Raw genomic sequence first — 14,874 nt, 5'->3', positions numbered from 1 at the left:
AAATACCCAATGTACAATGTGTGGAACACAAATAAGGAAGTGGAAGACTGAAGAAAAGTTGAGGTGCCAACCTGGTCACTCCATTTACAGCCAATGTCCAGAAAATGGTGCAATTGAAAATTGGCATAAAATCTGCCTCTTAAGCCTCAGCGACTTCTCAAAACACCCAGCTCTATCGAACAGGTCTGTGTCTGGGAGCTTGTCCATGTAAGATATAGGTCCCCTGACTGAGACCCCATCTTCCAGGAACCCTCGAATTTATACCATCCTAATTGGAAGGGGTGTGGCTTGATTGAGAGGAGGTGTGATTGGCATGCCATCCTTGGGTGTCTTCTCAGAGCTAAGGAGGAGCAAAAAGAAGACATGATTAGCGTTGTTGCCCCCTGTCAACCTGGCAGGTTATTGCATACCTTATCCGAGCCTGAAAGGTGATCCTGTGATCCCCATGCATGATAAATGTACTTCATTCGCTGCACAACAATAATTGGGAAAGTTGTTGGCTGCATCAGAAAATCGTCTCATGAGACTAATCGCAATACAAGACAGCCAAATGAAATTTCTGACATGACAGAAATTCTTCCAATCATATGACAACCCAATCGTAAAATGAAATCAGGAATCAGGATCCCTCATATACTTGCATGTGAAATAATGGCCAATAAAGCTGAAACTTGAGAAAATCAGTTGATGAATGCGTATCAGACTTAAAATTGTACCAAAATTGCACTGTGTACACCTGGCATTATACATATACAGTATATCACAAAGCTTATGGATAAAGTTCTGTTATGAACCATTGTAGTCCTAGTGTTAAGTGGCCAAATGGAAGGCTAGGGAAAAGAGAATGGGGAGCTTCTATAAGATCTTAATGACTTTATGGTTCTATCTGAAAAAATGGAGTGAATCCACATTGGGAAGGTTGGAACCAATAATTGCAATAATGAACCCGTACTGCCTGTGAATCTCCAGACTTATTTAAGTGACCTCGGAAGAGTTTTTGTGACTAGAACAGATATTGATTCTCCATACTGAAGTGCTAGAAATAGTGGTGCCCATAAACTTGAAATTCTCCATTTCCTTTACCCCGGGGCATTGATGTTTAAAGGTTAGAGTGATTCTTTTGCATGATTTAAAGATTACCAACATTATTGTTTCTTTCTTAACAATTAATTCCACATTCTTTTAGGCTACACCATGTTCAGTTCACACACATCTTATACAAGCACTTTTCCAATGCCACTGTGTGTAAAAAACAAAGATTCTTTACACAGCTTCTTGGTAAAAGTACTGCTGTGTTATTTGTTTTAATATTTTGGTTGTAAGCCTGTTAATATTTGTGTTGCTTTGTAAGTGAGGAAACTGCCCTTTGTTTCACCTCATTTGTGTTGTATCAGCCCAGGAATCCGTGCCTAGACTGAAATGATCCTCATTTCACTTAAAAAGCACCTTGTCTCAATCAGTATTCTAAAACAGTTACTTTTCCCTTGTAATTTGTATGTTGGCTTGAAGGAACTGCAATTATATGCTGCAGGGACCTGAGATAAGATTGTTACAGTATCGTCTGTATCCCTATAGGAAAGAATCAGAGAAATTAGATATAATTAGAGTGCACAAAAGCAGTTATAAAGTAACTAGATCATCCAGCTGTTTGTTTTTCCTCATTTTCTTTTGAACCTTTTAATGTCATTGCTGACCAGTCTGTCTCTGCATTCATTCTCATTCTCTCCCTGTAAGTTGCAATCTATCAAAAGCTACAGTTTGAAAGTTTTCTTTGTTTTTTTATGTATGATTTAACTAACCTGCATGTCTTTGTATTGTGGGAGGATGGATGATTTAACTATTTATGTTATTGCAGGCTGTATTTCTAGGTGTTTTTATCATCAATCCTCATTCAACCAGCTACTCAGTATTATCCATAGTGAAATTTATAAGAGTGCTCAAGCGCAAGATGCTTTACAGTTTGCATAAAACACATTTCAAATTAACAAGAAAATACAAGATCGGTCAATACATGGCATTTGTTTGTAAACAGACTTTAAAAGTCTACATGAAGAGAACTGATTGATAGTAAGAATCAGCGACACAATGCAAGTATTGAAAATTCACATTAGAGCTATAGCCATTTAGCCATGTGTACTGGAAAACTGGGATGGGTAGTTGACATGGCATTGATGGGAGCCACCTGTTTTTTTGACAGAGCTGATGTATAGATTGCATGCTGAAACAGTCCTCAGTATGTAATGTTTTGTTTGGAGGTTTATTAAAGCGTATTAAAACGATAGTTACACACTTGGAAAATTAAAAGAAATCACTATGGCTTATCATCCATCATAAACCTTAGGCATTCATTTTGTGTTAATTTTTTTTCCATCGTTCTATTATCCAACCCGCTATATCCAAACTGCAGGGTCACGGGGCTCTGCTGGAGCCAATCCCAGCCAACACAGGGCGCCAGGCAGGAAACAGACCCCGGGCAGGGCACCAGCCCACTGCAAGTTACATTTTTTTCAAATCAAAATGAATATTTGAAACATGAATGCAGAAATAAATGTAGCCTGCAAATATTCAATTCTTATTTTTTACTACTATAAACTTTGATCAGAGCAGATACTTTAGTAAGATTTAATTTGTCTAAAATTCATTGCAATACAGTAGAAATGTGTGCTGTCATTTGATAGTTAACTGGCCCAAACATGGTGACACACACCCCATACTTGTGTAAAATCTGACAACGTTTAAACAATGACTCCATGTACCCTGCATAGGTAAAATGTAATCAAAGAAGTAGTGATTACAACGTTAATTTCAAAAACATGAATGGATTTAAAGAACACAACACTAAACAGTCAATAGTTGGCACTGACACTACCTGGATGGACCAAATTTCTGAAAATCATTTTCATTGTGTGATGGTGGAACAGTTTATGCTCTTAACCTCAATATTAATTCCTTGGGGGATACAAAGACACTCTATTGAGTAATTAAAATGAATACGTTGAAGATGGATATTATTTCAAAGCCACACGTAACTTCTGTGGTTCAGGCTCATTTCAGTTTCAAACTAAATGATAAATGAAAGCTTGGAAACCTAAAACTGCATTGCTTCAAAAAGACTGTTGGATATGAGCAATTTGCTGTACAAACACAGTTAAAACATAACCATGCTGATGCATCGGTTCATTAATGTGCTCTGCTTGTTCATTCTCACCTTCACCATCCTCGTCCACACACCTTTGGATTTGAAAATGTTCTCCTTATTGGCAATAAGATGCAAATGACACAGGAACTAGCGATTCTCCATCTAGCTTGTTTCCATTTACACCTGTGTGTTTTCATCGTGCACTATTGGGTTTAATAAAATATCTGGAAGGAAACTGAAGGAAAACCCATTTTAGACTTCTGATCCTTTGGATGATATAAATCTATGATTTAAAAAAGACCTGCCATTGCAGTTAAAACACTAACAAGTCATGATATTAAGTGAGATCTGCTTTTGGGAAGGATTGTTTTCTAATGAAGCAACTGGGTTGGAACAAAAACTGCAGCGTCAGGTGCCCCTCCAGGACCACACTTGGTTTGAATGAAAAATATCGGTCAAAATCCTAACTCACCTCTTTTAAGTCAGTGGGTAACGGATGTCATATACTAAATATAAATCAAAATAAAATAAATCAAATTCTCACTTAGGGGATCTGTACAAAACTTTTTCAAAACCTGGCAAGATCTAATCAAGAACATTTTAGAATAAGCATTTAAATTAAGGAAGCGGATTCCATCTCCTCTTTTTTATTCTATTTATTTTTATTCATTTATTAATTTATCTATTTACTTATTTTTACTAGTTTAAAGGTTTACTCTATTGGCCTAGCTCTCTTTCTCATGGGTGGGGGTTGATTTGTTTCGAACCTAGTTTTGTTAAACTTGACTTGCTCCTATGGAATGTTATTTGAGTTTAATAAAATCAATAAAATGCATTAAAAAAAAAGAAAAATATTGGTCACAACAATACCCTAACCCACAACAAAAACAATTAATGTACAATGTTGGTACAACCGTTGACTGTCAATATTTTTTGTTAGTTATTCAAATAAGACAAACAACCTACTGGTACAACCTTCACACACAGAGACACTGATAACAGAAATAGTAATCAAATAATGAATAAAAAAAAACACATACGCAAAAGCCCTCCCCTGCTCCACATTGGTGATAGTAAATTACAACACTAATAACAAACAATAAACACTAACAACAAGGTCCAAAACAGTCCAGTATAGCAGATGCAGATGAAGATGGTTGTGTAAGCGAAAAACCTCGTGAACATCTGAAAGCAATACAAAGTTTTGTCCTACCTGGTTCCTGAGGAGGCATGAAGAATTGAGGTGATTGGGAGCACTCCACAGATAAAGCACTATGAATTCACATGATCAAGTAAGAACAGGACAGCACATATATCCAGCCAGAAACTGTAATCCAAGGTGGTCAAGTCGAAATCCAGTTAGATGATGTGACGTATTAACAAACAGACAGACAATTGTGATTCTTTCAGCGACTTTTTTCTAAAAGGCTCACTTGCTCATCTTCTTACGAACAACCGTTGCACCCTCTGAAGCTGTCCTATAGCATTATACTGCTGTGCCGCTGACGAGATGTAGGACAGTTTAAGTAGTGCTGATACAAAGTGATTACTTTGTTGAAAGCTTTCTTTATCATTACATACAATTTTTTTTATATCTCCTGCTATCATTGCCTTTTCATCATCTAATATCTTATAAAAATAGTATTCGTTCCTGTTTTGTCTTTCTCTGAATGATGGAGCAAAAATAATTCCATACTTTTCAGCCTCATCAGTTGTGTACTAGTAGTTATGCCAGGTATGAAAACAAAGCAGCCTGACATCTCTGCAGCTCGGTCGCCCACCGCCTGTCTTTTGCCCCAGACCGAATGCAGTGATCTTTTGATCAGCTTGCTATGAAGTTCAAAGCATCTAACCAGGAGAAGCTTGTTTCTTATTGGAATAATATCCAAAGAGTGGAAATAAAATTGAAAACAGAAGAAAGCTTTTCATAAGGATTGTGGGTTATTTTTCATGCCTAACATTCTAACCACCAATTGTATTGGGACAAGAACTGCATAGAGTCATTCACTAAAATTCAATAATTACCAGAGTGAAACACTAAGATGAAAATCGAGTTGAGACAAAAAAGCTAAAAGTCAAAACGAGAATACCAGAATCAAGATGGGCTCAGCACTGCATTGACATTTATAAGTAAGTGTTTGTGATGCAAGATAGGGAGGAGGTCCCCAGCCACCAAGTTAAGATCTTCTTACAACTCATTTATCTGCCTGTAGCCTTTTCTAAAGTGATGACGTGATGCACTTAAAACTCCAACAAAAAAAAATTATACTTTCCTCAAACAGAGAAATAAAATTCAAACTCATTTATAAATATGCTAGAAAATTAAGCTTTCAAAATTTCATACTCGAATAAAAAAAATATTTGCAAAAATATTTGTAACCTGCAAAGCACTCGCCAAGAGGAGGTTTAAGGCACCACTTCATCCAATTGTTAACTTGTCAAGTGCATGAGATCTTGATTTTTTGTAACATTTTTATTTGATTTCTTTGATTTATTATATTCAACTGTGCTGCTTCATCATGTTGTCAGATTAACTATGATTTGCAGCTAACATGAAACATACCAACGAACCGCTTCAGTTCTTTTCTCATTGGTGAATAGGAAGAATTGTAAGACGAGTTACACAACTGGGACCTGTAACTTCTTACCTGTCTCAGTGACCATGCCGTATTTTACTAGAGGGACCTCTGTGGTGCACTGCTTCTCAAAATGGGATGGTCTTTACTTTCTTAACATCAAAAGAGAGCTCACAAGAGTGTCCTCTTGTGCACTTAAGGGACTGCAGTTAGAAAAGGAAGTACAATCTAAACCTCTTAGCGATACTAATTACAGTCAGACAGAGACCCTGGCTTTAATCTTTCACTTAAAATTATATTTACAGTATTTACATCAAAGTATCTAGTATATATTGATACAAAGAATCAAAAACCTGGGTGTGTTATGTCTTCATACAGTCCCAATAATAACATCATCTTTAAACACATTCTCTTTTACTTAGATTTATTTTGTATTAATGTATCATACTTCATCATAAATTTTACCACTTGATTGCCTCCACCATGACTCGATCACTTCCTTCCTCAATATTAATGGCTCAGCCATATAATTTGTGTGTTAACATATGTAATGATGTGTGGTTTATCTAGTTCTGTTATTGCATTTTGGCTGCATGTTCTCAATGCGTGTATTCAGTGAAGAGTACGATACAAAAATAAAATTGAATTCAATAATTTAATTCCTTCCATTGCTATTGTGATGATCTCCTTCTTCACCTTATCCTACTGACACTCTCTTCCTTTACTCATTGCATTTTTTTGGCTCTTCAGTTGCTATATCACTGACCCATGGCAAAAAGAAAATAATATTTTACAATATCTGTTGCCCTGCGGTGGGCTGGTACCCTGCCCAGGACTTGTTCCTGCCTTGCGCCCTGTGTTGGCTGGGATTGGCTCCAGCAGACCCCTGTGACCCCCTGTTATGATATAGTGGGTTGGAGAATGACTGAAAATATCTGTGCCACACAATGAACCATACTCATGGTTTTCTAACTACATTTTTATGATCCGCTGTCCTTCCTCAGGCTGGGGTTCATGTCTTTGTTTTATGTCATTTTTGTTCAATTATGATGCTTTTGTTTACATTAACATTGGTTGGGTTTCTTAGTTATATTTTTTGTTTTTATTTTGTTTACGTATCAATGCCTTAGTGATGTCCAATGTGTTTAGTGGGTGGTTCACAAAGAGGTGGTGCCACCTGACGATCAATACCAGGAACTACCCTCTGCCATATAAATCCGTAGGATCTCCCACAGTTTTTTTTTTTAGAACAATCTAGACAGGAACAGGCCATTCAGCCCAACAAAACTCATCCGTCCTAGTCACATAATTCTTCTAAAATAACATCAAAGCAACTTTTGAAAGTACCTAAAGTCCTACTGTCTACCACATTACTTGGTAACTTATTCCAAGTGTCTATGGTTCTCTGTGTACAGAAAAACGTCCTAATGTTTGTATGGAATTTACCCTTAACAAGTTTCAGACTGCGTCCCTGTGTTCTTGTTGAACTCATTTTAAAATAACAGTCAAATTTTAAAAACTCCAGTCATGTCTCCTCTTAATCTTCTTTTCCAGTTTCACTTAATCATTTCCTGGCGATTCATTGTGAATGCATTTGGGAGTTGTTGAGTTATTATGTTTTGCTGTGCTTTGTGCCTTTATGTGAATTTTCGAATCTGAGCTCTGTTTTTAACTTTGCTTCTGTATTGGGACCGTGTTTACCCTGGGTTGCCTTGCCTTTTCAAGCAATTTCTATTTGTGCTCCTCAGCATTGATTTTGTTAAAAATTTTATAAAGATCCTGCATTTGCCCTGTTATCTAGCCGGGGTTTGGCGGTATACTCCCCTTCTAATGGGCATTTTTAAAGGTGCTTTTTGGAACCATCTGGGAATGACATGCCTTGGGACCCCTAGCTCATAACATTAGGTAATGGCATTTGGACATATCCCAGCAGTCAATTTCAAAAGCATTATGGTAATGGAAAGCGCAGGATACATTTCTTAAATTATTATATATAATGCCACTAAATATATGATTTGTGCGGAGACATTTAGCTGAAAATAGAAAGAACAGATGGAGTTTAGTCAGATAATGCCTCACTAGTCAGAAAATTGTACCTTATTACATTTAATGTGTTTCTGAAAATGCTAAAAATAATTTAAAAAAAAAAGAAACAGAACAGATGAATCATGGAATCTACATAATTAGAAATGTTACACAAAGACGATATGCCAAAGAATAAAGAAAAGATGCAAGGTATAGAGTAAGAAAGATCATGGGCATTCTGTATTTTCTTTAGACTGCAGCAATTTAGTCGTGTGAATAAAAATAATAATTTGTCATTTCTACCTGATGGATCTTTGATGTTACTTTTAGCATCCTCTATTAAATACTTCAATGTTCTGCAAACTTGCAATGCAGTAGTTGTAATTACACATTCAGATTTGAAATGCCAATCAGTTATTTGTTTCATTATTGAGAGGAAAGTTCAAATTAAATCTATGAGTGTGTGAAAACAGTAAAAATACCTGCAAGATATTAAGGAAAGTGTAACACATGCTTGAACTTGAGTGATGGAGCTAACACATGCTGCAGCTTCTCCAGCTGATCTTTATGTGCAGAGCCTTGTATGTACACATTACATGTTCTATCAATGCTCCCGTGACTTGTGTTCATAGACTCAGGTTTCCTTTCACAATCTAAAGGCCAGCAATCTCTCACTGTAAACTTCCCAGTTGTGCTTGTGCATGAAATCGGACTCCATCTATATTCCAATCTTGCTTTCTGCTGCCTCGCCACAATCCTGAGCCGAAAAAGACTGTTAGGAGAATTGATTAAATCATGAAACACTTGCCTTGAATTGTGGAATTAATGCTTTTTGTGTTGATAGATCATAACCCTTGGCAGGTTAAACATAACAGCTACTACTGCATTGCCAATTTTCCTTTGGACGGATAAAGCAGATAGAGCTGAAATTACTTTCATTTGTCTCCAGGCTTGATTCTTGTGGGCTAAATTGCCTTGGTTCCATATGGCTGTTGCAGGGCAGTTTTTATTTTTTTCCACAGAAATGTAATTATATGTCATGAACTGCATAATAATGGTTTCACTTATTAATAGCTAGAAATTTCCTGAAGGTCTGATTGTATGCTCTTTCTGATAGCATTGTTGATCTTTTTGGACCTTAACTATGGCTGAGTGATAATGTATGTAGTAAAAGCAGCTTAGCTGTCCTTCTTGCTGGACTATCATGTCCTACTCTGAGCAATTGAATTCATTCATTAATTTGTTTTTCAAACACGCTTGTTTCAATCTAAAGCCATGGAGAGTATTGGCAGAACCAGGTGCAAGGCAAGAACCATTCATGGACAGGATGCCAGTCCATCACCGAGGACATCACCACACTCAGCTGAAACATTTTCACTATGCATGTGATTTTATTATAGCAAGAGACATTCGCTTTGCTTTTCACAAACAGCATATCCATTTATATATACAGTAATGGCACAATGCAGATTTATAAACAGCTATCAGAAAATAACATAATGTAGTATAATGTTTAGTAACGGTCAGCGATTCAAGCTTTTCAAAGAAAACAACATGCGTGAAGGGATTTAATTTTTCTTTGGCACATGCTTTCACGCACCTTGAGTACAGTAAATGTTTCACTTGACAAGGTTGCCAGCTGCTTTCAGGCCTTGTCACATGTTGTGTGTGTGTGTGTGGGCACTCATTACTAAAGTCAAGCTCCAGCTTTATTAGAAACGGAACACACTCTGTATTCTTCACGGTTCATTTGTCTTGGGCCGCACATTCAAGTTAATGGTGGTGTAATTCCTGTGCAGTAAATGAATGTCTTGAGGACATCCTGTGATTTCTGAAATATCTCCTCATATGCAATAAAGGCACACTATACTGTATACTCTTTGAAATTGTGAATTGAATGGTCATAATCAGTTGAGTTTATATTTGAACAGGTTTGGTTTTACATTTTCTTTTAGATGCGGTCAAAATAATTGTATGATGTCATTATTCCAAACCCATCATGGGGTCTTTCCATTTTTACACCACAAGTGTCAACAATATATTTACTCCAGGAATACTGCTATAAACCAATATCAATATGAAGAGTGGTGATATGTTGCATGATGATTAGACATGTAGGTAATAACAAATTTAAAATAAACTAACATATAATGTATTCAAAATCAATATGTAAAGCACTGTCTTATATTCAGTATATTATTACTATAACTATTTCTCTCCCACAGCAAAGTTTTTCTTATAAAGTCCCCTGTCTCCTCTACATTCCCCATGTGTGATTAGGTAGAGTTTCATCCATTTTCATCTATGTATTTAATTTTTTAATGTCTGTTATTTTTTTCTGCAGTGTACTTTTGTCAACTGTTAGGCTGAGTTTATAATTCATGCAATGCGACGCATGCTGCAGTGGCGCTCCTGCTACGCAAGCATTTTACTGTTTATACTTGCACACATACTTACGTAAATCTGGAGGAATCCATCAGGTGGCAGTGCGAGATATCATCACGGTGAGAACAGGTTCGGCTTCTCTGTGTTGTGAATTGCCTGGAACACCCATTAAATTCCAATTACACCTTACCGCAATATCTCTGAAAAGAATGTTTAATGATTAAATCCATCAATCCAAGGGATGTGTCCATTCCAGCAGGCATTGGGCACGAGGCAGAAACAATCCCTGGACGAGGCCTCAGCTAATCGCAAGGTGAATACAAGCCAACACATACACTGGAGTCATTTTAGCGGCACCGAATCCCCAAATCTGCATATCTTTGGAAGGAAACTGGAGCACAGTGTGGAAACCCAGCAGGAAAACTCCAAGCAGGGAATACCAGTGACGTGACACCCTGCAAGACAACAGTGCTACAGCTCTGCCACCATGTCACCCCCATGTGTGTAATTATTAACAGTATTCATTATTTAAATGAAATTAACAATTTATCTGTAAAATGTAACATACGCACTTTAATGCATTTCATCATGAAAGTATTATCAAGTATAAATCTAAAGCTTTTAAATTGGCAGAGAGTTGGAGTATCATACATTTAATGTGTTCTGTGTGGTGATCTGTTGCTGCTTGCCACTCCTGTCAGGTCCAAGAAGCTCGTAGCGATTAAAAACTGGGATGACGTTTACGACCGTCTGCTTTAATGATAAAGTAAACTACAAGGTTAAAGTGGACATTTCGAGATTAAAGCCAAAACTTCCACATTAATCACAAAATACACGTTTTTCACAGTGTTCTTAATTATTTTCTCTGTGACTCAAATACAGCTCTGTGCATTATGTTGCTGTTGTGAAGTTGCAAAAAATAGATGGCAAAAAAGATGGTATGTGAGATTTTTAAAATGTATCATATCAGCATGATCAGGAATATGCAACGCTTGAATATAAAAGCACCACGACTGCATCTGTATGTCTGCATTTTGCTTCACCACATCGAACCATTCATCACACATCGAAGCGCGCATATCGATCCAGTAGGATCCTCAAAGCAGCTTTCTGTCACATGAAGATAGTAAACAGAGACTCTGACGTCACATTCCGACTTTTAGCACACTACGCCTCCAGACTTTTTGCTGGTACTGCATCTCGCTCGCCTCTGCTCAGAGGATGCGTCAAATGCACGTTGGGAACGCGTGGCAGCCATAATGCATGCGCGTACGTGTTCTGAATGCGAAATATAAATGAGCCCTTAGCTCATTTCTCGTTCCCAGCGTTCATTTCACGCGTCCTCTGAGCAGGTCCTCAGAAATTAACGCAACGCGTGCGCGAGTTGCAGTACCAGCAAAAGTCGGGGCGCGTGTGCTAAAAGTCGGAACGTGACGTCAGAGTCTCTGTTTACTATCTACATGTGACAGCAAGCCCCTACGGAGATCCTTCGGGGAACGATGTGCGCACTTTGCTGTTTGATGAATGGCTCAAATATAGCGCTATACATTACGTAGCCGATGTGAAGTTGCAAAAAAAAAAAAAATAGACGGCACAAATGACGGTATGTGAGACTTTTAAAATGTATCGTGTCATTTATATATGTCTTTTTTATGTTTTAATTTTTGCAACTTAACAACAGCAACATAATGTATAGCGTTATATTTGAGCCACTGAGAAAAAAATAAAGGACACGGTGAAAACATGTATTTTGTGATTAAAGTGGAAATTTCGGCTTTAACCTAGTAGTTTACTTTATCATTAAAGCAGACGGTCGTAAACGTCATCCCAGTTTTTAATCGCTACGAGCTTCTTGGACCTGACAGCAGGTAAAGTAAAACAATAAAAAATAGATGGCACAAAAGATGGTATGTGAGACTTTTAAAATGTATCGTGTCATTACGATTGGGAATATGTGATGCTTGAAAATAAAAGCACCACGAATGCATCTGTATGTCGGCATTTTGCTTCAGCAGCGGAAAGCAGAAATAGATCGCCAAACAGAACAAATTAAATGTATGATGTTCCAACTCTCTGCACATTTAGAATCTTTAGATTTATACTTGATATCACTTTCATGATGAAATGCATTAAAATGTGTATGCTACATTTTACATATAATTTCGTTTAAATAATGAATACTGTTAATAAATACACACATGGGGGAATAATTACACACATCGGGGTGTCACGGTGGCGGAGCGATAGCACTGCTGTCTCGCAGGGAGTTATGTTGCTGGTATTTCCTGCTTGTATTCCACACTGTGCTCCGGTTTCCTTCCAAAGATATGCAGATTTGGGGATTTGGTGCCGCTAAAATGACGCTAGTGTATGTGTGTGCTTGTATTCACCTTGCGATGAGCTGAGGCCTCGTCAAGGGACTGTTTCTCACTCGTGCCCAATGCTTCCTGGAATGGACACATACATCCCTGAATTTATGGATTTAATCAATAAACATCCTTTTCAGAGATATTGCGGTAAGGTGTTATCGGAATTTAATAGGTGTTTTAGGCAATTCACAACACAGAGAAGCCGAACATGTTCTCACCGCGATAATATCTCGCACTGCCACCTGGTGGATTCCTCCAGATTTCCGTAAAATAGCGCGCAAGTATAAACACTTCAACGCTTGCGTAGCAGGAGCGTCCGCTGCAGCATGCGTCGCGTCGCGTGAAGTATAACTCCGGCCTTAGGAGTAAGAATTTAATTTTACCATTTTCACTTGACAATAAATTTCATTTGTATAGCAAGCAGAACTATTTCTTTTATCAGTTGGTCTGCTGTGAACTGGTGTGAAATAAATGTTGTGCATTTAAATTACTGGAATGAGCTACGGTGTATTACAGTTGTTTAACAACAAAAAGTCATTGCAAAGCATTATGGTAATATGTCTGCTAATCTCCAGCTAAGTGTTTGTTATTATGTGACATCACTTGAGAAGATCATCTTTTTGAGCAATTAAACCCACTGAATTTTCAGTGGAGGTTAATTTCTCTCTTCTGTGAAACAGCAGAGTTAAGACCTCCCTGCCTCCAATCACTGATGTACACAGACCTGTGTGCATGTCATTACAGTTCATTACAATCAGTGGGACATTATGAAAGATGGCACTCATGCAGCTTATTTTTCTCTCAGGTGCAATGTTTAATTACGTGTGCTTCTAAATAATGTGTAACACTGTAATTTAAGGTGACTTGGTATGGTAAAATATCAAAACAGTCTACAAGACTTTTTGTTATTACTACAACTATGCAACAGAAATCAATATTTGGAAGACACAGATATTGTGTTTCTTAAAATAAAGTTGCCCTGTGATGAAACAATGATCATCATTCAACATGAAAATGGAAAAGTTGCATTGGGTGTAAACTGTATGCAGAGAGCTACAAAAACACCTTTCCTTTATACGTCTACAGGCTGCTAGTGGTAGTGGACAAATGATAAGGTAGCGAAACGTGATCAGCTATTTTATAACTACTTTGAGTGAAATAGATAATGCTGCCTCACATGACTTAAAAGTCATACAACAAAGTGTTTTAGATTCCTCCCAAAGATGTTTCTGGTTTAAAGCAACTGGGGTTGGAGACAGAAACACAACTGGCACTTTGCTTTCTGTGGATAACCTGTGACTTAGGGGCAATCTGTATAACCAATCAAAGAAACAAGGAAAAAAATACTCATGCACTATAGGCCATAGGTTAAGCCCACCAACTATGGTCTCAAGAAAGAAACTAAGATAATAATGTACAGTATAAGACCTTTCATGTTACTCTAACACCCGCCATATTCATGCTGTACAACATCTGCAAGATCAGACCCTACCTGACAGAGTATACCACACAACTACTGATCCAGGCTTTGGTTTTGTTGTGTCTGGACTACTGCAACTCACTCCTGGCAGGAGTACCCACATGTGCCATCAAGCCACTGCAGATGATCCAGAATGCAGTGACCTATCTTGTATTTAACTAGCAGAGATGGGCACATGTCACTCCTCTCTTCAGGTCGTTACCATTGTCTCCCAGTAGCTGCACGCATTAATTTCGGATCCCTGATGCTTGCCTACAAAGTAGTCAATGGGTCAGCACCAGAGTATATGGAGACACTGGTGAAGTGCTATACTATTTCTTGCCCACACAGGTCTTCCAGTGAACAGCATCTGTTGATGCCACTTCTGCGTAGTATCAAGTCTCAGTCCAGACTCTTTTCCTGTGAAGTTCCCACTTGGTGGAACGAGCTACCTGCATTCATCTGTACTGCTGACTCCCTCAATGTATTTAAGAAGAAATTGTCAGATAGGATACAGTCTATAATAAATAAATACATGTATCGTGTCTAGATTTTTCAAAATGAACTTAACAAGCATATCGGTGAAATGAGCCTGTGGCTTAAAGAGAGCGCCTCCTGGAGGGAATATTTCATGATGGCATCCAATTTAGCCATCATCCTCTTCTCCACAACAGCTTCCAGTGTGTCCAGAGTTCACCCTGTGATGGCGCAGGCTTTCCTTATAAGTTTGTTCAAATGTTGCGTCTCTTGAGCTCAGGTTGTTTCTCCAGGAGAACACCAAACTGGAATGGGGAATTCCAAAATTGTGTGACCTTGAAGAACCGGATTAGTAAAGTGAAATCCTAAGAGAGTATGACCAGCTGCTTTTCTCCAAGGGCTTCAGCATTCAAGGAATCATTTTAATTATTCCATTTAAAATAA

The sequence above is a fragment of the Polypterus senegalus genome, chromosome 7 (assembly GCF_016835505.1).
Source record: "Polypterus senegalus isolate Bchr_013 chromosome 7, ASM1683550v1, whole genome shotgun sequence".
Classification (NCBI taxonomy): domain Eukaryota; kingdom Metazoa; phylum Chordata; class Cladistia; order Polypteriformes; family Polypteridae; genus Polypterus; species Polypterus senegalus.
This window is presented reverse-complemented; position numbering follows the sequence as displayed.